Here is a 24,018-nt window from a genome sequence, read left to right as displayed (position 1 = left end):
GATCGTCGGTATCATAGTCGGTTTCATAATAATATGAAACTGTTCCACTGTCACTGCTACTGTCTAAAGCTTTTAAAAATTTACTTCTAGGTGACATTTCTTCTTCACTATCTAAATCTGAATCTATATAAGGAGGTGGTTCATCAGGTCTGTTTTTTTATGCGGCGCTGGATTTTCTGATCCTTCACTTTCCATTGCTCTTTTAAAACTTGGGTGAAATGTTTTTTGTTTTTTATGTTCCTGCCCTACTGAGGCTTCACTTGAAGATGATAATGCTCGTTTTGCATTCAAAGGATATACATGTTTAATTTCTTCGATAGGATTTCTGGACAAAGCGTCAGCATTTTTATTTATTTTTCCTGGTTTGTATTTTATTTGATAATCGTATTCCGCTAATTTTAGTCTCCACCTCATTAATCGTGACGTGGGATCAGATACTGAATTTAACCATTCTAATGGTTTATGATCCATTACTAATGTAAATTTACGTCCATAAACATAAGGTCGAAAATAATTCACGGCGTAAATTAAAGCTAATAATTCTTTTTTTGTAGGCGAATATCTTGTTTTTGCATTATTTAAAACTCTTGATGCGTAAGCTATCGGTAGATCGCTTCCTATTTTGCCTTGACTTAATATTGCACTAATGGCGTATCCTGATGCGTCAGTAGTTATAATAAACGGTTCATTAAAATTAGGATATTGCAAAATTGGTTCTGAGCACAAAGCGTGTCTCAATTTATCAAATGCTTCTTGCTGTTCTTGTTTCCATTTAAATGCAATAAATTGTTTCGTTAAATCCGAAAGAGGTTTAGCGATTTTAGAAAAGTTTTTTATGAATCTTTGGTAATATCCTGCAAGACCGAGAAATTGCTTAATATTCTTTCGTGTTTTTGGCATCAAAAATTCTTTTACAGCACTTACCTTCTTGGGATCGGGTCGTACACCATTTTCAGTTATTACGTGTCCAAGATAAGCAACTTCCTTCTTTAAAAATTCACATTTATCAGGTTGTAAGGATAAATTTGCTTCTTCTAGTCGTTTCATTAATTGTTGGAATTTAATCTCATGTTCCTGAAGCGATTTAGCATATATTACGATATCATCGAGATATACAAATAATTCAATTCCTTGTAAGCCTGTTATACCTGATCCATTAATCTCTGAAAAGTAGCAGGAGCGTTCTTTAGTCCAAACGGCATACGGTTATATTCAGAATGTCCGTACGGTGTTGAAAACTCAGTCTTATGCTTGTCAGTCTTGTCCATTAATATCTGGTGAAATCCAGAAGCTAGATCAAATACTGAAAAATATTTCACGCTACCAAGCTGATCGAGTATATCGACAATATTTGGTAGTGGATATGCATCACCGATCGTTTTCTCATTAAGCGCTCGAAAATCTATTACGAGACGCTATTTTTTATTGCCTTTAGAATCATCCTTTTTCGGTACAATCCACAAAGGAGAATTATAAGGCGAGCTCGATGGCTCTATCACACTTTTTTCCAACATTTCGTCAACCTGTCGTTGTATTTCTTTTTTATGTATTTGAGGATATCGATATTGCTTGACGTTGATTGGTCTATCGTCAGTGGTGAATATTCGGTGCTTTGATACGCTAGTTGCGCCTAGCGATTCTTCTGGCAAATGAAATTGTTCCGCATAATTTGTTACTAGCCTAGTGACACTAGTTTTTTCTTCCGCATTTAAATGATCGAGACGTAGTAGCTGTATTATTTGATTAACTCGTGTTTTATTGTCCTTCGAGTCTTCTTCTGCGTCATTTGCGTCCATTTCTTCGTTATTTAGCTCTTTGAATGGATATATTTTTACAGTCGGTATCGCTAATTCTACGTTTTCGTCCGATGAGTTAATAACATATAGATGTGCTATCCCATCACGATTCGAGACAACGGCGTTACCTAAGTACACCTGCGATCCGGCATCTAATTTTGGAATATATCCACATTTTATTTCAGGATTTGCTACACGAACAAATATTTGTTTTCGCGTTCTAGCGGGAATTGTGACGATTTCGTCGTTATGGAAATAGTACGATACTCCGTTCACAACCAGACAAGCCCTCGAATAGTCTATAGTTGCCTTTTAATTTTTGAAGAATTCCGTGCCTAGTATTCCGTCTGACTTAATTGGAAAATTATTAGGAACTACATGAAACCATGTATCAGCATCGAGAATGCGTAATTTAGCTACGCCTATCGTGCGTGTTCGTCCTTTAGTTATTCCACTAAGCTCGAATACTATTTTCTTATCGATGGGCACATTCTCATGGAGCGAATTCTCCTTTATCAAATTTATATCGGATCCCGTATCTATCATAAAGCTAGCGCGTTCATCGAGAAGATTTTTACTTGGCAAAACGACAGAAGGTGGTTTCCCGATCTTATTACAGATTTTTACACTTGCGTTTCCTCTTGAGGTTTCTCCGGGTTGACCAGGCGCACTCGCGGGCGTTCGTTCAGCGCTGCGCCTACTCGCTGAGCCCGATCTCGGTTTCCCGAATTCTCTTGGGCTCTATCACGTCGTACGTTTTCAGAAGCTCTATTTTCTCTATTGAAATATTGATTTCCTTGATTCCGCAGATTATTATTATATTGTCTCTTTCGACATTGTTCGAGACTGTGGCCAGGAATTTTGCAGTATCGGCAAATTAGACCAGCGTTTCGCGGATTAGCTAAATTTGGAAAATTCATATTTCGCGTGGCATTATTTATCAAAGGATTTCGAACATTATTTAATAAGGAATTTCGGTTCAAAATTCGCGGTTGTAAGGCTTTACATTCCGCTCGTACATGTCCAGAATTTTTACAATACGAAATACTTTTGGTTGCCATTGCACATGAGATATTTGCGCGAGAAAATTAATAGTGCTGCATGAATAAGTATCATGACCATATCCGAGACAACTATTGCATCGAATTGATTGTATGAGTCCTTCCGTTATTTTTATACGTTGCGCGTGTTCCTGATACTCCGTTTCAGCTTTTATTGCGGATTCTATCGCGGTATTTAAAGTGATTGCGTCTCGTGGATACATTCTTGTATAAATATCTGTTTTTAAACCAGTTAGAAAATTTCTTACAGCATTGCTTTCAGCAGAATTTAAAAATTGTATGCCTGATTCGGATTTTCGGTTTGATAACAAGATTTTAATTGTTGCAGGATCATTGATACTCGGCTACTGTAATCGACTTCTGATTCGTCGGGATGTTGAGTTACTTTAGCAAGTTCCCCGTGCAATTGTGACGAAGAATAAACTGGTGCAAATCTAGTTCTTAAGACTGCTAACAAAGATTCTATATCATTATATTCTCCACTTAATGCCACCCTCAATGCAGGTCCGACTAATTTATTTTTTATCATTTGAACAAGTCCATATTCAGCGGTAGGAGAAATCATATTTTTAGCGTGCATGCAACTATTAGCAAACTGTAGGACGGGCATATTTTTTCCATCAAACGGGAGAATTGTCTCGGCTGCATCTCGCAAACTTATATGCGGCGCATTAGCTCTACGATTTGCGTCGGTTGCGTTAATATTCATGTCGCCTATCTGTCTAGTTAAATCATTTATTCCGTCTGTAGCCATTTTTATTTATTATAATTACTTATTTGTTAAAAGGAAATGTAAAAGTTCGTAATATTGGCAAGTTTGCACTTACATGTATTGTATGATAATAAAAAGAAGAATAATAGTTATGCGCGACTCCATGAAGCTTTGTCCACACGCTCGCAGCCTTATCCCTGCAGTTGCTCTCCGGAAAAGATCTTTTTCTCGTTAAAGTAGAGACAGGATGTTGTAGAATGAATACAGCAATCGGCTTCTTCTTCCGCTACTGGCTCACTCAGCTTCCAGAGAACTGAAGTGTTGTCCCAAAAGATGCTTTCCAGATGTCCAATCTTTCCAGCCTTTCAGTCGGGATCGCCTTTTTGGCAATCCCACCGCTGCCACCAAAAATTTTCAACTTGTGACGTCCTGGATGATGCGAGGTGGCTCGATCCGGCAAAACGTCTCCGTTGATGAGTTCTTTTTTCTTGCAGTTAAGGAGGTAAAACCCCTAGGATAATTAACTGTTGGTCGGTTATGTGGATTGTGGCTCCTTGGATCCGTCGAAGGTAAATAATTCAATAATCTTTATCTTTCTTTTGATATAAAAGAGTATGATATTTATTGTAGAACTTTTACGATACAAGTGGCTTATGTGGGAGGATGGAACAAGTATAAGATATGTGACCTTTCCTGGTGTGACGTCCTGGGTGATGCGAGGTGGCTCGATCCGGCAGAACGTCTCCGTCAAAATCAATTTTTATGGGTTCTTCTTGCAGTTAAGGAGGTAAAACCCCAGGATAATTAGCTGTTGGTCGGCGATGTAGATTATGGCTCCTTGGATCCGTCGAAGGTAAGTAATTCAATAATTTTTATCTTTTTTTTGATATAAAAAAGTATGATATTTATTGTAGAACTTTTACGATACAAGTGGTTTATGTGGGAGGATGAAACAAGTATAAGATATGTGACCTTTCCTGGCTCGTTCCACACTCTCCGTCGAGAGGGTGAAATATTCCGCTTTTATACAATTTTGGAAACGGTAGTGGGAGGTGACCGCACCTCTTTACAATGAGTCATAAAGCGTTGTCTAGCGGATGTGAATCTACTTCTAGTGGTGTGGCTCGCTTGCCAGCAATGAGTCATAGGGTGGTATCTTGAAATTCATTACTTTATATGGTCATGCGTTGCGCTCTGCTTCGACATGTTCATATATGGTCTATGCGAAGACTAGATTCACTCGAATGAGTCATACAGGTGACTCGTCTTAATTCCATTTTTATTCTCTAGTCTAACAGCGATTTGTATTGAGAGCGATACCTTCTTTTATTATAAAATCTCGGTATGACTTTTATCACAAAGGAATATAAAAAATCTTTAATATTTTAATTTTAAAATGTGCAAATATATGTTGAATACTATTTAAGTTTCTTCAGACATACTTTACATAGGGTGGAATAATTCAATAATATAATTAAAGTTATTGATAGCATGTCTAAAGTATAAAAGATATTGCTCTCTTCGTCTAACAGTTACTATAGTATATCTGACTCTCTCTTTCTCTCTTTCAGATTGTACAATACTCGCATCTCGCTTGGATTCGTGTTCCTTATGCTACGCATAATACAATTTTATCTTTCTCAGGTTCGTGAGTAACGCTTCGGCGCTTGAAGCTCGATATTTATTTTAATTTTGGTAAGTATATATATTTGTTAATAGTAATATTAATAAAAGTGATGTTAGCGGTGTTAAAATGATTCTAATATCAGGTTAATAATATATCGTGCAGATAGAAATGGTCAGTATTCTCATTAGTACAGGAAATCAATGAAATTAAATTATATATATATATAATAAGATTTTTATTATTTTTATATCTCGCGAATGGTTGGGAATTTGATAGGAGTGTATAGGAAATATATTGTAGGGCTTTCACTAAAGTATAATATAGCATTGAAAAATTTTATTGTTAATATACGTGTTTGTTAATAACAAATTATTAATTAAATAAATTGGTACTCTTTAATTCGCATATTGATATTGTTATGTTCTCTTTATTTAAGAGGTTTTGAATTTCTAATATTATCTCGTTTATGAGCATTTTTTATTTTATTGTTATAAATATTTCGTAAATAAACAATTGCAGAAATAAAAGTTATTATCATTTTTTGTAGGTCGAATCGAACTGCTTGCATAATTATAAAAACCCGTTTCGGTAAATACAAATTTTGACCGCGCACGTAAACTCTGCATTAGTACATCTACGAAAAATGATAATAACTTTTATTTCTGCAATTGTTTATTTACGAAATATTTATAACAATAAAATAAAGAGTGCTCATAAACGAGATGATATTAGAAATCCAAAACCTCTTAAATAAAGAGAACATAACAATATCAATATGCGAATTAAAGAGTACCAATTTATTTAATTAATAATTTGTTATTAACAAACACGTATATTAACAATAAAATTTTTCAATGCTATAATATACTTTAGTAAAAGTCCTACAATATATTTCCTATACACTCTTATCAAATTCCCAACCATTCATGAGATATAAGAATAATAAAAATCTTATATATATAATATATATATATATAAACAATTTAATTTCATTGATTTCCTGTACTAATGAGAATGCTGACCATTTCTATCTGCACGATATATTATTAAGCTGATATTAGAATCATTATTAACACCGCTAACATCACTTTTATCAATATTACTATTAACAAATATATATATACTTACTAAAGTTAATATAAACCTCGAACGTCAAGCGCCGAAGCGTTACTCACGAACCTGAGAAAGATAAAATTGTATTATGCGTAGCATAAGGAACACGAATCCAAGCGAGATGCGAGTATTGTACGATCTGAAAGAAAGAAAAAGAGAGTCAGATATACTATAGTAACTGTTAGACGAAGAGAGCAATATCTTTTATACTTTAGGCATACTAATAATGACTTTAATTGTACTATTGAATTATTCTACCCTATGTAAAGTATGTCTAAAAAAACTTAAATAATATTTAATATATATTTGCACATTTTAAAACTAAAATATTGAAGATTTCTTATTTTCCTTTATGATAAAAGCCATATTAAAATTTTATAATGAAAGTAGGTATCGCTCTTACAATTAATACAAACCGTTGTTAGACTAAAGAATAAAAATGGAATTCAGATGAGTCACCTGTATGACTCATTCGAGTGAATCTAGTCTTCGCATAGACCATATATGGACATGTCGAAGCGGAGCGCAACGCATGACCATATAAGGTAATGAATTTCAAGACATCACCCCATGACTCATTGCTGGCAAGCGAGCCACACCCCTAGAAGTAGACTCACATCCGCTAGACAATGCCTTATGACTCATTGTAACGAGGTGCGGTCACCTCCCACTACCGTTTCCAAAATTGTATAAAAGCAGAATTTTTCACCCTCTCGACGGAGAGTGTAGAACGAGCCAGGAAAGGTCACATATCTTATACTTGTTCCATCCTCCCACATAAGCCACTTGTATCGTAAAAGTTCTACAATAAATATCATACTCTTTTATATCAAAAGAAAGATAAAGATTATTGAATTACCTACCTTCGACGGATCCAAGGAGCCATAATCTACATCGCCGACCAACAGCTAATTATCCTGGGGTTCTACCTCCTTAACTGCAAGAAGAACTCATAAAAATTGATTTCGACGGAGACGTTCTGCCGGATCGAGCCAACTCGCATCACCCAGGACGTCACAGTAGCAAGAAGTTACATCCAAAATTTAAGGGCACGTTTCGAGTTCGAAAAGTTTTAATCAATGATCGATACGAAGTCGATGACTTAAGGGAAGGACGTAAGCGAAGTCGGACGGTTGAGGCCGCCGACAATATGAAACCGTGGATCACTGTTCAAGGTGAGTGATTAGTTGCTCGTTCGATGGTAGTGTGACCGCAAACGTTGATGTACGGTTGTTGCCGTTGACGATAGTTGCCGTCTGGAGTGTGATGATTTCGCGGTTGTAGCCGTTGGTTGTCGTCGTTCCAATTGATGAACCAGTTATACGGTTGTTGCCGTGGACGGTATTGCCGTCATGGTTATGATGATATCACGGTTGTAGCCGTTGGATTGTCATTGTTCTAAATATGGAACTAATTATACGGTAGTTGCCGTCAGGAAGCATGATGAATTCACGGTTGTAACCGTTATTTGTCATTGTTAAATATGAAACCAATTATACGGTTGTTGCCGTGGACGGTAGTTGCCGTCATGGTTATGATGATATCACGGTTGTAGCCGTTGGATTGTCATTGTTTTAAATACGGAACTAATTATACGGTTGTTGCCGTTGACGGTAGTTGCCGTCAGGAAGCATGATGAATTCACGGTTGTAGCCGTTATTTGTCATTGTTAAATATGAAACCAATTATACGGTTGTTGCCGTTGGCTTGACGGTAGTTGCCGTCAGGGTTATGAGATTCCATTGTTGCCGTTGGTTTACTCATTGGTTCAAGTATTGAACAAATTCTATAGCTGTTGCTGTTAATTTACGGTAGTCGCCGTTGGAAAATAAAACTATTCTAGTACTTATTAAATAATAATTATTATTGACGATTTTATACGGTCGTAGCCGGTAGCACAGAATAAAAAATAGAACCCAGTGGTTGTAGCCATTGTTTTAAATTAATTGATTTTGATTGCAAAAAGAATACTAATTTATGGAATTGGTTGTAGCCGATGAAACCCTTTAAAATGGATGCTGTATATGGATGTGCCCAAGAAATCCAAGTTGACGCCGTTAATGGAAAATGATGATATATTGTCCGGATTTAAGACGAAAGAATAAGTGTACCGGTTTTACTACACCGGTCACCAAGGACAACCCAGCACTATAGCTAAAAGAGAACTACCAGTAAGGAGCAGACTAATTAACATGCCTGAGGACAGGCAACGGTGGCAGGAAAAGCCGAGTGTAAGCTAGTTGCCACGGTCCCCCCGGGAATTTGAACCTACCGCCGAACTTCCCGACCGGCAACGCTGCCGATTCACGGCGGCCAGTAGGAAGACAAGAAGCAGCCAATCCGAGGCTCGTTACGAGAGCCAATAGGAAGGCTCGAGGACGGGCCAATCCTGAGCCTCGCGAGCCTACGAAGGTGGCGTGGCGATACCGTCGAGAGAGTCGTTGCGTAGCTGCATAGCAGGAAAGAGCGATCCGTACTAATTGTCGTAAATAAAGAATATTATTATTTGTAACGAACGAGGCTGGTCTATCGCTCACGCTCCCACAACCGTATAGCAAGTTGCTTACATGTCACTCAAGCAACGACAGTTAAACGTATAAAAAGTATGTCGAATGTAAAGGTTGACTTGGTATGACGCGAAAAATGAAAACGCACAACGAGAAATAAACGTATTCAAAAATCGAACGAATAGTTAAAGATATAAACGATCCGCGCTACGTCGAAGAACAAACGTAGAGAAAACGTTCACAGAATGTCACGTTAAATGATTTTAAATATAAACGTCTTTGCTTTACGTGTAACCGACGGTCTAAGATTTTTCGTACATGTTAAAATTTGTAAGAAACGCTTTAGCTAGATTAAGCAAACGAAAAAATAACGTAGGCTATCGTAGATGACATGCGCGCGTCGAGCTCTCTGTATATACGTTACAAACGCTCCGAAAACTAAGCCTTAAAACAAACATTGCTTCATAGTGCGCCGTATCGTATTTACTACGCACATTTTTACGCCTTTGTAGTATGACGTTTATAAAGTTTCAGGATATCACGCGTTCGCACTTTTTTTTAACAAAAACCGTTCAGCCGTTACGTTGTAGCACACGCGACGAACGAGGACCTATATTTAACGTATACTTGAGTACGTTTTTAAAAAATATAACTTCGTACATGTATCTCGCGCTATATAGAAAAGAACGTAAAACTATGATATATAAACTTTTCTCGACGTACGTCGACACGACGTACGCGTATGTAGACAGTATCAAACGACAAAGTAGTCGTATCATCGTATTTTTTTTTCGTTAACTTTACATCGTTGTAATGATCAAAGTTGCAAAACATTCTAGCCACTCAAGAAAGTGGGACATAAAACGTAACGGAACATCCTTCGTTTCCGTGTAGATTTGTTTCATAGTTTGTAATACATATTTTCGTGTTTGTGCTATATAATGCTTGGAACTTCGTCTTACGAAACGTATACAAAAACGTAGTTTCCTGAGATAAAGGTTTACGATCGCTTTGTTGTACGTTTCACAAGAACGAACGATCCGTTTTAACCGTGACGCTGTGAACGCTAGAACTGCAGATGCCGCGTGCAACTGAACCAACAGTTCCTTTAAAAATATAAACCGTACGTGAAAAATATATGCAGATCTGGCACCAAGCTCCACGACGTTCATTAACACCTTTTCCGCGTTACTTCGGTTAGCTCGCGGCGTTCTTTTCTTTAACGTGGGACGTAAGTATACAAAACTCGTGACGAAAGGCTCTTTTCGTACGTTTCATTTTTGTGAAACATATCGTTCTTCCTTCGTAGTGTTACGTCCCGATAGATCGCGGCCGCGAAGGGGGCGGTACTCGGATCGCTTATACGGGACTAGTCGCTTTTCGGGTTATCGAGCCAAAAGGCTCTATCCGGGGATACCTGCGACCGAGGTAATTCACTATCCAGACGCTCGTCACCAAATCGTTTGCCCGATCCGCACCCTCACTGGGAGATTTAGATTTGGTAGTTCATTACCGTACCGTTGATTCAGAGGATTCGTCAGATATCGTTCAAACGGTTCTTCTACTCTAGTGCATGCGTAACATTCGAAAGCGGGCCGACAGTCAGCTAGATCCTTACTGCACTCGCTATACGTGGGGAACTTTATTCGCGGCCCGTATTGCACGAAGTGCCTGAGAACGCCTTCAAAATCTTGCCGGAAGGGCTGGTATTGGCCGAGCTGGCAATCCTCACAAATAATGACCCCCGTAGTTTTATTTTGGAAAAACAACGACCAGACACAGATTCCCGTCATTAGCCATGCTCTGATAGGGCTAGGGGGTGAAACTACCTCCGGAGGTTGCCGATTTACTGGATGTCCGGGACACATGAACAATGGAGCGCTAAACTCTAGTTTGGGAGATGGCAATTATCGTAGATTCGCGTTCTAAATATTGGTCTCCTTCTTCGTGTTCCACCGAACGTTTTACGTTAGAGAATATTTCACAGCACGTGGTACACGCGGAGGGGCTCTGGATTTCTCCGATCACGACGTCGCACGAATCGCACTCTTCGACTTTGTATCGGTAACCGATATGCATATAATGGCGCACTAAGCAGTCGTACTGGCGGCGTTGCGGGCCCGTTAGGTCTCGGAAACACTCTTCACAGAGGTAGTGTTTGCTATCACGATTTTGATGGCAGATAGTAAAGACACACACGGCGCGCGATAACCAATTCCGCCGCGCAATTCTAGAGGCCAATGGGGTTAGTCGGCGCGCGGGGCGTCGCGTGCGCGGCTCGCTCATGCCGTTCGCTTAGCGCCTAGGGGCGTCGTCACTTACCTTTAGTCGAGTTCCAATGGGTGATCCGCAATGCCCCAGTGTTCTGGTGGTGAGGCGTCAAACCACAGGTGTAGAATCTCGGCGCGGCACTGGATCAGGCGGATCCGGCGGGGGTCGTCCTTTTTGATTGAAGCGATGAATTCCCAAGATGGAACTGGTGGTGGATTGTCGGAATCTCCCCCCGGTGTGAAGGTGATCGGGGTTAGCCGATAGTTCTGGGCCTTCCGGAATGCTTGGTAATCTGCTCGAGACTCGGCCTTGTCCAGTGGAACGTAGATGTATTGTATACTTTTAATGTTAATTTTGCGCACTGAAGTTACGTTTTCGAGTTTTGGTCTCGCGTCGCCTTGCACGCGGAACTCGCGACGAAGTACTTTTCGTATTCAGAATCAGGCGCGTAATCGGAAAGGACTCCTAACAATGGATTCGGAGGGGTCCCGGACAAAAGGCGGTTGAGCCTGCGGGTGCGTACCTTGAGTCCGCTTCGTCGCGTCTTGGGCATTTGTTAACTACTGATTGAGGTTAAAAGACAAATACGCTTCGGTTGACTCCCCTTGCTCGTGGCGAGAAAGCGTGCTGCTCGTACAGCACTGCCCCTCTCCAGACACCCACGGACGGTAGCGTGCCGCTCGTACGGCACTGCCTTGTACGCAGATGTGGCGCAAAAGGAGGACCGGTGATTCGGATGCCTTATTGCAATTACTAGAATACCCACAGGCGGAGACGTGCCGTTCGTACGGCACTGGGCTTGTGTAGTGTAAGTGGGATCAGTGGAGGATGTGCGAAGAGGTGTAAGAATTTGTAGAGTAAGATATTGTATAAAAATGATTGTATATTACGATAATTCTACATAGGACATCTATGAGCTAACATATGATTACAAAAGTAACAATATTACAATATAATTGTCGAGTGGGACGAACGTATGGCGTATTTCTATATGACGCGTGATTCTATATGTAGTGAGAGAGTTGAAGGCTTTGGGTTCGGTAACGCACGTGGAGATAGGAAGATTCTCGATGTGGAAATAGGAAGGTTCTGGATTTAGAGAGACTCGAGAAGGATTCAGTGGTTACTTAACTGGAGAGTCCGTGATCGAGGTAGGACTCCGGGGAACTGAGAGCGTCCCTTGGGATGTTTGTCCTTATATTCCTGTTTTCCCGATGGCGAGGGTGGTCGAGTGGAAGGGTTGCCTGAGTGAAAGGGTTGAGTTGCGTCATCGGCTTCGCTTTCGATTTCTCTCCTTATATGGTCATGTTCTGAGTTTTCTTCCTTTTGTTTGCTTGAGTGGAAGGGTTGAGTTGCGTCATCGGCTTCGCTTTCGATTTCTCTCCTTATATGGTCATGTCCTGAGTTTTCAGAAAGGGTCTAGGAGGGTTTAGGTTTGCGTTACCTGAAGGAAGTGTTGCGGGGAAATTCCTATGGCTAAACCCTTGTGGGCATTGCGACTTATTCTTTGTGTATATACATTATTGGAATAGGCCATGCCTATTGCGTATATCGTAACTTATTTTCTATACTTATATGCTAGTGGATAGGTTAGGCCCATCGCGCAGGTCGTGACTTATCGCTGGTGTGGTAACTTATTCGGTGGTAATTCTACTGTCGGTAAGTCGTACTAGGAAGTGTGGTAACTTATTCGGTGGTAATCCTACTGTCGGTAAGTCATGCTAGTGAATGTGGTAACTTGTTCGGTGGTAATCCTACTGTCGGTAAGTCATGCTAGTGAATGTGGTAACTTGTTCGGTGGTAATCCTACTGTCGGTAAGTCATGCTAGTGAATGTGGTAACTTGTTCGGTGGTAATCCTACTGTCGGTAAGTCGTACTAGGAAGTGCGGTAACTTATTCGGTGGTAATCCTACTGTCGGTAAGTCATACTAGGAAGTGTGGTAACTTAATCCTACTGTCGGTAAGTCATTGTTCTTATGAGTAAGGTCTGATTAAAGTCTTCCTATAATCTAAAAAAGGTTTCAAATTTTTCGAGCGTACGAGAGGGTGGACGTAACACCTCCCCCCTATTTGAAAATGTAGGACGATACTCCTACATTTTATCCTACATAGGGTATACTTAACTAATAGGATATGGTAATCTTACATTTTATTTTTTTACGAGTTATTGTCGCGTAAATACTTCCTGAGCTCGCCGTAGTCCATTTCTCTGATACCACTACTGGTACTGGGCTCTCTGTCGGAGATGAAAGTGGTCGTTTCGAGCTTCGGTGCTTCAGGATCGGTTCCTTTGGTGGGGGCGTCTTTCCTGTTGCTGAGGTGCAGGAGCAGGTGCGTGACTGAGCTCCATACGGCTCCCAGCAGGTGTACGCTTTATCCGTAGACAGAGTGAAGCGCATATCCTCTGATGATGGAGTCGATCACCAGTTTGACCAGGCGGAATAGGAGAATAATGGCCAGCACTCCGGCACTCGCTGAGCCGAATGTGACGAATCCATTCCATAGGCGTCGTACAGTGCTCTCCGCAATCCTTTCCAGCGATTCCTCGTCCAGCAGGTGATGTAGCGAAACATAGCCGCGTGGGATGTCATGGCCCATTGCTCCCTGCACCAATGTATTCAGCATCGGTGGTTTCTCTATGGGGAACATGATGTGGTCGCGGAGGCGGTCGAGGTCTCGTGTGGAATATATTCCGCTCGTGGCGAGGTTGGATGGGTTTACATACTTCCATTGTGGTTTCGTTAATGGCTGAATCGTAGGTGGGGCTAATGCTTCCACCGGGCGTGGCATTAATTTAAACCACGCCTCATCTACCTTATACATTGATGGTAAAAGTTCGTTGCAATCTCGAATTGTGCCGCCCTTGATCAGCACTCGAGATTTCGGGAGCAGGAAGTAGGATATGTTATTGTGCGAGACGGGCAGCTCACCGTAGCAGTTCTCCGTCTGCCTTATTTTGCATGCAACTGGCACGCATTTCACTATATATATAACTTCGCCCGCTGTAATAGCTGTGTAGCCCGGCGCCTTCATGATTCGATACGCCATTTCGTCGGGGGCGATGCTGGCAAGAGACAGGGCGTTCTCTAACACCTGCTTCTCCAGGGCGCACTTTTGACTCATGATGTCCCGGTAGAGTTGGGTCAATTGCGTCCTCATGCGTTTTTCGACGTATATGAACTTGCTGTTCACATACGTGAAGATGTCTAGATTGTCGATCGATATTCCCGCCTTAATTTTGAAGGTTCGCCCTGGTTTGGTTTCGAGAATGAACAATTTCGGATGCTCTGTTTGTATTATCTTGTAGCCGCAGAGGCTTGTCTCCGTGGTTTTGGCCAGAGCGAAGGTGATGTCCCTTGTCGTCAAGGTGTAGATGACCGGGGTCTCCTTCTGTGTAGGTTTAGGCGAAACTCGGTGGGCGTTTCCTTCGTAGAGCACGTCGTACTTGTTGAACTGGCAGGAATCGGTCGGCAACGTCTTCCAATATGTCATTGTCCCGTCGGCGTCGTAACACTCGCCTTCCATGGCTGGACAGCGGGTGCCAGAGGGTAGCACTACTTCGTTCGTAGCATGTTTTACAGGCACTTCCATCCGTTGCGTCGTTATTCTCACCGTTGCCTGTACAAACACGTGGTTCCAGGTGTCCGAGGGGTCACTATATTGCGTTCCCTCGCATTTACCATTCATGGTGAGTGATCCGGCCATTGTAATAGCGCGGGTGGTGGTGGCGTTTACTTTAATGCCGGTTATCATTCCGCTGGCTCCTCCCAGGAATAGGGTTCCAGTATCCTGCATTTTCCGGCAGGCATCCCCTGAGATTTCTCGTATGTATTCGTATTTTCCTTCTTGCACGGCTGAATCGTAGGAGGACCATCCACAATATTTTATATCGCGGTCTATCTCGATTTTGCATTGGACCGCGGTAGTGTGGTCGAATTCGCTTAATTGTAAAAGCTGAACATATGTCTCCTCGGTGACCGGTTCTAAATCTTCCAGCTCGCAGTTTCCGATATCCGTTAGGGACAGTGTTGTCACATTTAGTCCCTCTCCTCTGCAGTCAAAGCCCAAGAGGCCGCGCGCGGGCGCGCTAAGTACCGCCAGGATGAGTGTCACTGTCAATGGCTCCATGATGGTGTTGGGTGTGCTGCTCGACCAGTTTTGTGACCGGTGGTCGCTACGTCGTTCTTATATACTAGCCCTTAACGCTACGGGAGGGGGAAGTACAATGGTGGGGATTTCTTAGTTCCTATGATCTTAGCTCAGCGAGTTTTAATTTGTTTGCATGCACGATTCTAAACCTATTTCCTATTTGAAGCTTAACATTATTACTTCCTAAAGTTTCAGTTATTTCGTACGGGCCTACGTATTGGTCGTCTAACTTCCCTCGGCTCGGCTCTTTAAGGAAGTAGACGCGATCTCCTGTTTTAAAAGTGCGCGCGTTCATTCTCTTATCGTAGTAATTTTTGGATCGCTCTTTGGCTCGGTCGAGGTTTCCGCGCGCATTCCTTTGTGTTTCGCGCAGTTTTTCGAATAGCTGTTCCAGGTATTCGACGTAAGTCTCGTTAGGTTCCCCTTCCAGAGGCGGGTCGCTTGACGAGGCGCGCGCGGTTTTTCCGAAAATTAGCTCATGGGGGGTGTATAGTGTGCCCTCGTGTACACTAGTATGTAAAAAAAGGTCGCGAATTTCAGGTAGTCATCCCAGTTATCTCTTTCGCAGAATTGTTTTAAGTACTCCCATAGTACGTGGTGCGATCTTTCTATTGAGCCATTTGACTGTGGCCTGTAGGCAATGGTTTTGTATTGCGCAATACGGAATTTTTTAGCAATATTGCGCATGAGCGCATTTATAAAGTGACTGCCCTGGTCCGTGAGCCTTGCCCGCGGGGCTCCGTACACGCAGATAAAGTCTTTGGCGAATGCGTCGGCTGCGTCGATCGCGGATGCTTGTTTCAAGGGGATGGCGCATACACTTTCCACGCGAACCGAGGTTCACGCATACCCCCCCCGTGCTTTCGGGGGAGGTGCGGTAGTACCGAAATAGTTCACGCATACACTTTCCACGCGAACCGAGGTTCACGCACACCCCCCCCCCCGTGCTTTCGGGGGAGGTGCGGTAGTCCCGAAATAGTTCACGCATACACTTTCCACGCGAACCGAGGTTCACGCACACCCCCCGTGCTTTCGGGGGAGGTGCGGTAGTCCCGAATAAATCATTAAATACAAACAGTATATATTCAATTTATAACATCCTGTAGAATTACGAAGATTTTCCTATATTTTTTATCATTTTATCTAAAAAAATGGCTTTATCATAGGAGTCGCCAAAATTCCTTTTAAGGGCTTTCATTTTGACCCAAAACGAAGCTTTTCACAAAGTTTCATCGAAATCGGAGGGGGGCCGTTTTCGGAAGTTTATCCGGGATGGCTAAGGAATACTTGGTGAGGAGGTCCTGGATTGTGAGGACGTAGGAGTATCCTGTGTTCGTGATAGGTAGGGGTCCTATAATGTCCATGGAGATCTTGTCGAAAGCCGCTTCCGGAATATCGGTGAGCACCATCGGCTGTCGGGTCTTGACGCGAACCAGCTTCTTCAATTGACAGTTTCTGCAGTTTCAAACGAACTCCTGTACATCGTTCTTTATCCCCTGCCAATGATATTTTTCCCTGAGTCTTCGGTACGTCTTAGTGACTCCCTTGTGTCCTCCGATCACCGAGGCGTGAGCTTCTCTCAGGATCCCAGGCTTCTCGGCGTCTAACGGCATCATGATGTGATTTTTGCACACCAGGATGCGAGTAGGGCTACCCCGGAACGCATCTTCTAGTACTCGTCGGACCTTTGAAAACGGCACGCCGTCTACGCCCCCTTTACATATAGAGACCGTTGCCAGGTCCAGTGTGGTACACACATCAAGGAGAGATGAGATGGCTTCTGTCACCCATTTCCTCTGCGTATCCTCCGAGACGCTAGTTTTAATTGGCAGTGCGATGATCCTCGATTTGCCTTGTGTAACTACTCGGGCTCGGCCGAGCTCTTGATTTACTATCGTCGGCAGTCTCTTTTGTTCCACCATCATCCTACCGCCGAGATCACACGGTTCCCCCTGCTGCGAGATGAATACGACTAAGTTATCCCTTCGCGACAGGAAGTGATCTTTAATTTCCGTGATTTTGGCCTTCGCGGGCTGTGGATCGAATGGCTCGTTCGGGTTATCGAAGATCTCCGATGCGCTACTAGTGTCATCCGTGTCGCTGTCGTCCAATGCTATGCCAGGATCGGAATCTTCATGTTTTCCGTTTTCATTTAAATTCTCATCGTCACTGCTTGGCACGTTACCTCCAATGATTTCTTTTTCTCTCACTGCGAGGGTGTCCTCTGTATCCTTGGGAGAATCCGCGTCGGGCGAGGTGTGTCGCCTCCTCCTGGCACGCGGTTTGGAGGAAAATATCGACTCGTCCGAGTCGGTGGATTCTGTGGCTTCGGTAAGGGAGAGGATTTGCTGCTGGATCGGATTTCGGGAAAGAGCGTCTGCATTCGCGTTGATTTTGCCTGCTTTATAATCAGTGTGATATTCGTACTCTAGGAGTTTCAATCTCCATCGGACCAAACGCGATGATGGATCTTTCACTGAATGCAACCAAACAAGTGGCTTATGATCTGTGAACATAATAGTCTCCTCAGGTGGGAGAAAGCCATTTCCTGTTCTTTTTGCCAGGTGAACGCGACGTCCTTCTTTAGAAGGTCGGTGAGTGGCTTTGCTATTCTAGAGAAGTTCGGTATGAAACGACGATAGTACCCTGCCAAGCCTAAAAATTATTTGATGTTCTTCGCATTCTGAGGCCGAGGAAAGTGTTCGACCGCCTCAATTTTCTTCGGATCTGGCTTCACGCCCGCTTCAGAAGTCACATGCCCGAGGTAAGTGACTTCCTTACACAAAAATTCGCACTTGTCTGGCTGGAGTCGCAAACCAGCGCTTCTGAGTCGCTCAGCTAACTTATGGAATTTTATGAGATGCTCTCGCAAAGAACTTGAATATATGATAATGTCGTCCAAATATACTAGTAGTTCTACGCCTTGGAGTCCCGTCAGAACCTGGTTCATTAGCCGTTGGAACGTGGCTGGCGCATTTTTGAGTCCGAAAGGCATTTGTTTGAACTGGTAATGCCCGTACGGCGTGGAAAATGCCGTTTTGTGAGCGTCGGACGGGTCCATAAGTATCTGGTGGAACCCCGAGGCGAGATCGAAGACGCTAAAGTATTTCGCGCTGCCGAGTTGATGTAATATCTCTGTAATGTTTGGTAGGGGGTGCGCGTCGCCGATTGTTTTTTCATTTAGTCCGCGATAATCAATCACCATGCGCCATCGCTTGTTACCTTTTGAATCGGGTTTTTTGGGCACAATCCACAAGGGAGAATTATATGGGGATGTCGATGTTTCGATAACATCGTTTTCTAATAATTCTTTTACTTGCCTGTCAATTTCTTCCTTGTGCATTGGCGGGAAGCGGTATTGTTTCGTATTGATCGGGACGTTGTCCGTGGTGGGGATCTTATGCGTCGGTGTGATGCAGCTTATCGCTCGGCAGGCGGAACAGATCGCTATATTTTTCTACTAATTCGTGAACATGCTCTTTCTCTTTGTCATTTAGATGATTTAATCAAAGTAATTCTTTTATTTGATCTACACGAGATTTGCCCAAAAATGTTGCCAGCATACGCTGCGCTTTTTTCTCGCTCCTGGTCGTTCTAGGCCCTAAGGTAGAACGCCCGGATGCGGTTGACTTTTGGTGAAGGGTGCTTTTATGACCCTTGTTAGAGGATGCAAAAGATGGGGAGGGGGGGCCGGAGGTAGAGTATGCTTCTATCTCCTGAAGCTCGACCGTCGGTAGCGAAATTTCGATGTCCCGCTCGGCGGAGTTAACGACGCCGATGTAGGCAATTCCGCCGCGATTTGTGGCGACGGCATCTCCTAAGTAGATATCGTCGTGCACGTGTATTCGCGGTACGTATCCCGTCGCAATTTCCGGATTGCTTACTCGAAGTGGCAAGGTGGCGCGCGTTCTTGCCGGAATTAGAAAGTTTTCGTAAGTTAAATTTGCGTCAGTTTTCTGATTACCGGCCGCGGGGAGTTCGTGGTTTTCGCCCGAATTCGTCCCGGCTTCCTTGTCGCTGAATTCGGTGCTTGCCTCGGGGGCCTTGATTACGCGGTTTACGTTGAGCGCGGCACCCTTGATCGGCGAATTAGATGTGGAAGACGTCGAAAGCACTATCGACGCGGTGGGTTCAGTGGATATAATAGGTTTAGGAATTACCGTCGGCGCGGTGAATATAGTAGATTTAGGAGTTATCGTCGGTGCGGTGGATATAGTAGATTTAGGAGTTACCGTCAGTGCGGTGGATATAGTAGATTTAGGAGTTACCGTCGGTGCGGTGGATATAGTAGATTTAGGAGTTACCGTCGGTGCGGTGGATATAGTAGATTTAGGAGTTACCGTCGGTGCGGTGGGTGTGGTAGATACCGTGGGCGCGTCTGGTTTTTTATCTTTTCCAGTCAACGGTATCGGAATTCCTTCCCACGTCAGGAGGTTTTGCGTGGCGTCTATCACATAAGAATCCCGCAGAAAGTCTGATCCTAAGATGCCATCTTGCGAGATGGGAAAGTCATCGGTTACGATTTGAAATTCGACTCGGCGCCCCAAGAATTTCGTCTCTACCGCTCCGAGTGTGTTTATCTTACCGTCTGTTATCCCCGTGATTATTATGCCTGCGCTTGTTTCTATGTCTCCCAGAGAAGAGAGTTTATTTATTTTTACTACGTTCGGGGCGGCTCCCGTGTCTACCATTGTTTCGCCCCTCAACCCTTCTATCGCTAATTTTACGCTAGGTGCGTGTGACGATTTCGATGGATTCGTTATTGCGATTCGGGTGTTTCTTCGCTCGGTGCTTCTATTATTGTTCTCATCGGACGGATTTCTTTCGGTGTTCCCGCTCGAGGTTCGTCCGCGTTCCTCGAGGGGTAGGGAGAGTTTCCCTGGGTTCGCAAGGAGTTATTGTATTGTCGTTTACGGCATTCCTCTATTTTATGACCCCGGTTTTTACAATATCGGCAGATGTCGTCGCTTTTACCTGAGTCCGCGCGGGCCCTTTCTGTCTCTCGATACCGTGGTCTGTTTGCGTTGTTATCGTAAGTTCTCTCTGTCTCCCTATAACGCGGTGTACGGTCCTCGTATCGAGGTCTGATAAGAATGTAACGATTATTGTACGCTGTTCGGTATGCTGTTCCATTATACCGATCCTTGTTTGTTTCGTAGCGCTCGGGAGGGGGGGGGGACCTCGCGGGCTTGTAGGCATTTCTTTCTAATCCACGTTCACCGTCATCCTTACGAGGGTTATTGAAACGCGTATTATCTAGCTCTTGTCTCTTCGCGAGGGTCTTAACGTGAGCGAATGCGGCGGGGAGATTGTAATGGTCTCTACGATTGAGTTGAATTCGATAAGTGAGCGGGAGTCCTTCGCAAAAGGATCGCGCGGTTAGGGCGTCGATTTCGGTCGTTGAGTGGTCGTCTATGTATCCACGAGTACGCCTTTCCTCATCGAGGATGGCCGACCGGAGATCTTTTACTCGGGTTATGTAATCTAATATATGCTCTCCTGATTTTAGATAAATAGTACTCAGCTCGCCGCGGTATTGATCTATCGTGCGCGGTACTCCGAAAGCGCCATTTAATAGGTCCGCGAGTTGCGTCACGTTTTCGCACACCTCGTCCTCCACCGCGGATATATCCCTTCCGCGTAATTTGGTCAGGAGAAGGCGGGTTAGATTGCGTTCGGAAGACGGTGGGAGAATCTCCTTGGCGCGTTTGCAGGCACGTACAAATTGCGACAAGGGAATATTCTGTCCGTCAAAGGAAGGGACTGTGTCTAAGGCTTCTTTGAAGGATATACGCGGGCCATAATTTTCCGGAGTTGAGTCTCGCGGGGAACGGCTACCCGCGCGCGACGCGTCGGAACGTGATTGTTGTCGCGAGGCAGATAGTCGATAATCTTCCATGCTCGGATCTCGGGAATAGCGATTGTCCGAGATTGATTCGTCGAACCGTAAGCGTTGTCGCGAGGGAGAGAGTGCTTGCGCGGCATCCCGTGACTCGTTCGATTCAGTCCTAGTTTCCCGGAATTGTTTCGTCATCTCGGCTCGTTCCTGCTCCATGCCGATTCTAATTTTTTCTAATTCTTCCCTTCCTTTCTCGAGAACTTCTTGATCTCACCTAACCCTTTCCTGTTCTTCGCGCAACCTTGCTTCTTCCGCCCTTTGTTTCTTTTTCTCTTTATGGAGTATTTCGAGGTCGTGCTCCATGTCGGCCCTACGTTTTGCGAGTTCCGCCTCGCTCGGAGGCTCGGTGGATTTGGAACGAGTGTCTGGCATCGCGAATTTTCGTATCCCACCGCTGTCACCAGATTTGTGTTACGTCCCGATAGATCGCGGCCGCGAAGAGGGCGGTACTCGGATCGCTTATACGGGACTAGTCGCTTTTCGGGTTATCGAGCCAAAAGGCTCTATCCGGGGATATCTGCGACCGAGGTAATTTGTTATCCAGACGCTCGTCACCAAATCGTTTGCCCGATCCGCACCCTCACTGGGAGATTTAGATTCGGTAGTTCATCACCGTACCGTTGATTCAGAGGATTCGTCAGATATCGTTCAAACGGTTCTACTCTAGTGCATGCGTAACATTCGAAAGCGGGCCGACAGTCGGCTAGATCCTTACTGCACTCGCTATACGTGGGGAACTTTATTCGCGGCCCGTATTGCACGAAGTGCCTGAGAACGCCTTCAAAATCTTGCCGGAAGGGCTGGTATTGGCCGAGCTGGCAATCCTCACAAATAATGACCCCCGTAGTTTTATTTTGGAAAAACAACGACCAAACACAGATTCCCGTCATTAGCCATGCTCTGATAGGGCTAGGGGGTGAAACTACCTCCGGAGGTTGCCGATTTACTGGATGTCCGGGACACATGAACAATGGAGCGCTAAACTCTAGTTTGGGAGATGGCAATTATCGTAGATTCGCGTTCTAAATATTGGTCTCCTCCTTCGTGTTCCACCGAACGTTTTACGTTAGAGAATATTTCACAGCACGTGGTACACGCGGAGGGGCTCTGGATTTCTCCGATCACGACGTCGCACGAATCGCACTCTTCGACTTTGTATCGGTAACCGATATGCATATAATGGCGCACTAAGCAGTCGTACTGGCGGCGTTGCGGGCCCGTTAGGTCTCGGAAACACTCTTCACAGAGGTAGTGTTTGCTATCACGATTTTGATGGCAGATAGTAAAGACACACACGGCGCGCGATAACCAATTCCGCCGCGCAATTCTAGAGGCCAATGGGGTTAGTCGGCGCGCGGGGCGTCGCGTGCGCGGCTCGCTCATGTCGTTCGCTTAGCGCCTAGGGGCGTCGTCACTTACCTTTAGTCGAGTTCCAATGGGTGATCCGCGGTGCCCCAGTGTTCTGGTGGTGAGGCGTCAAACCACAGGTGTAGAATTTCGGCGCGGCGCTGGATCAGGCGGATCCGGCGGGGGTCGTCCTTTTTGATTGAAGCGATGAATCCCCAAGATGGAACTGGTGGTGGATTGTCGGAATCTCCCCCCGGTGTGAAGGTGATCGGGGTTAGCCGATAGTTCTGGGCCTTCCGGAATGCTTGGTAATCTGCTCGAGACTCGGCCTTGTCCAGTGGAACGTAGATGTATTGTATACTTTTAATGTTAATTTTGCGCACTGAAGTTACGTTTTCGAGTTTTGGTCTCGCGTCCGCCTTGCACGCGGAACTCGCGACGAAGTACTTTTCGTATTCAGGATCAGGCGCGTAATCGGAAAGGACTCCTAACAATGGATTCGGAGAGGTCCCGGACAAAAGGCGGTTGAGCCTGCGGGTGCGTACCTTGAGTCCGCTTCGTCGCGTCTTGGGCATTTGTTAACTACTGATTGAGGTTAAAAGACAAATACGCTTCGGTTGACTCTCCTTGCTCGTGGCGAGAAAGCGTGCTGCTCGTACAGCACTGCCCCTCTCCAGACACCCACGGACGGTAGCGTGCCGCTCGTACGGCACTGCCTCGTACGCAGATGTGGCGCAAAAGGAGGACCGGTGATTCGGATGTCTTATTGCAATTACTAGAATACCCACAGGCGGAGACGTGCCGTTCGTACGGCACTGGGCTCGTGTGTGGATGTAGTGTAAGTGGGATCAGTGGAGGATGTGCGAAGAGGTGTAAGAATTTGTAGAGTAAGATATTGTATAAAAATGATTGTATATTACGATAATTCTACATAGGACATCTATGAGCTAACATATGATTACAAAAGTAACAACATTACAATATAATTGTCGAGTGGGACGAACGTATGGCGTATTTCTATATGACGCGTGATTCTATATGTAGTGAGAGAGTTGAAGGCTCTGGGTTCGGTAACGCACGTGGAGATAGGAAGATTCTCGATGTGGAAATAGGAAGGTTCTGGATTCAGAGAGACTCGAGAAGGATTCAGTGGTTACTTAACTGGAGAGTCCGTGATCGAGGTAGGACTCCGAGGAACTGAGAGCGTCCCTTGGGATGTTCGTCCTTATATTCCTGTTTTCCCGATGGCGGGGGTGGTCGAGTGGAAGGGTTGCCTGAGTGGAAGGGTTGAGTTGCGTCATCGGCTTCGCTTTCGATTTCTCTCCTTATATGGTCATGTTCTGAGTTTTCTTCCTTTTGTTTGCTTGAGTGGAAGGGTTGAGTTGCGTCATCGGCTTCGCTTTCGATTTCTCTCCTTATATGGTCATGTCCTGAGTTTTCAGAAAGGGTCTAGGAGGGTTTAGGTTTGCGTTACCTGAAGGAAGTGTTGCGGGGAAATTCCTATGGCTAAACCCTTGTAGGCATTGCGACTTATT

The 24,018-nt window shown here is 44.2% G+C and overlaps 1 protein-coding gene and 1 pseudogene across 1 annotated transcript in view; both read right to left on the bottom strand.

The window, feature by feature from the left end:
* Window positions 1–24,018, bottom strand: part of LOC139813476 (uncharacterized) — a 396,598-nt gene that overhangs the window by 32,878 nt on the left and 339,702 nt on the right. The gene's annotated exons all lie outside the window — the stretch shown is intronic.
* Window positions 13,246–15,216, bottom strand: LOC139812800 (uncharacterized; annotated as a pseudogene).

The sequence above is a fragment of the Temnothorax longispinosus genome, chromosome 5, assembly GCF_030848805.1.
Source record: "Temnothorax longispinosus isolate EJ_2023e chromosome 5, Tlon_JGU_v1, whole genome shotgun sequence".
Lineage (NCBI taxonomy): Eukaryota > Metazoa > Arthropoda > Insecta > Hymenoptera > Formicidae > Temnothorax > Temnothorax longispinosus.
This window is presented reverse-complemented; position numbering and strand designations above follow the sequence as displayed.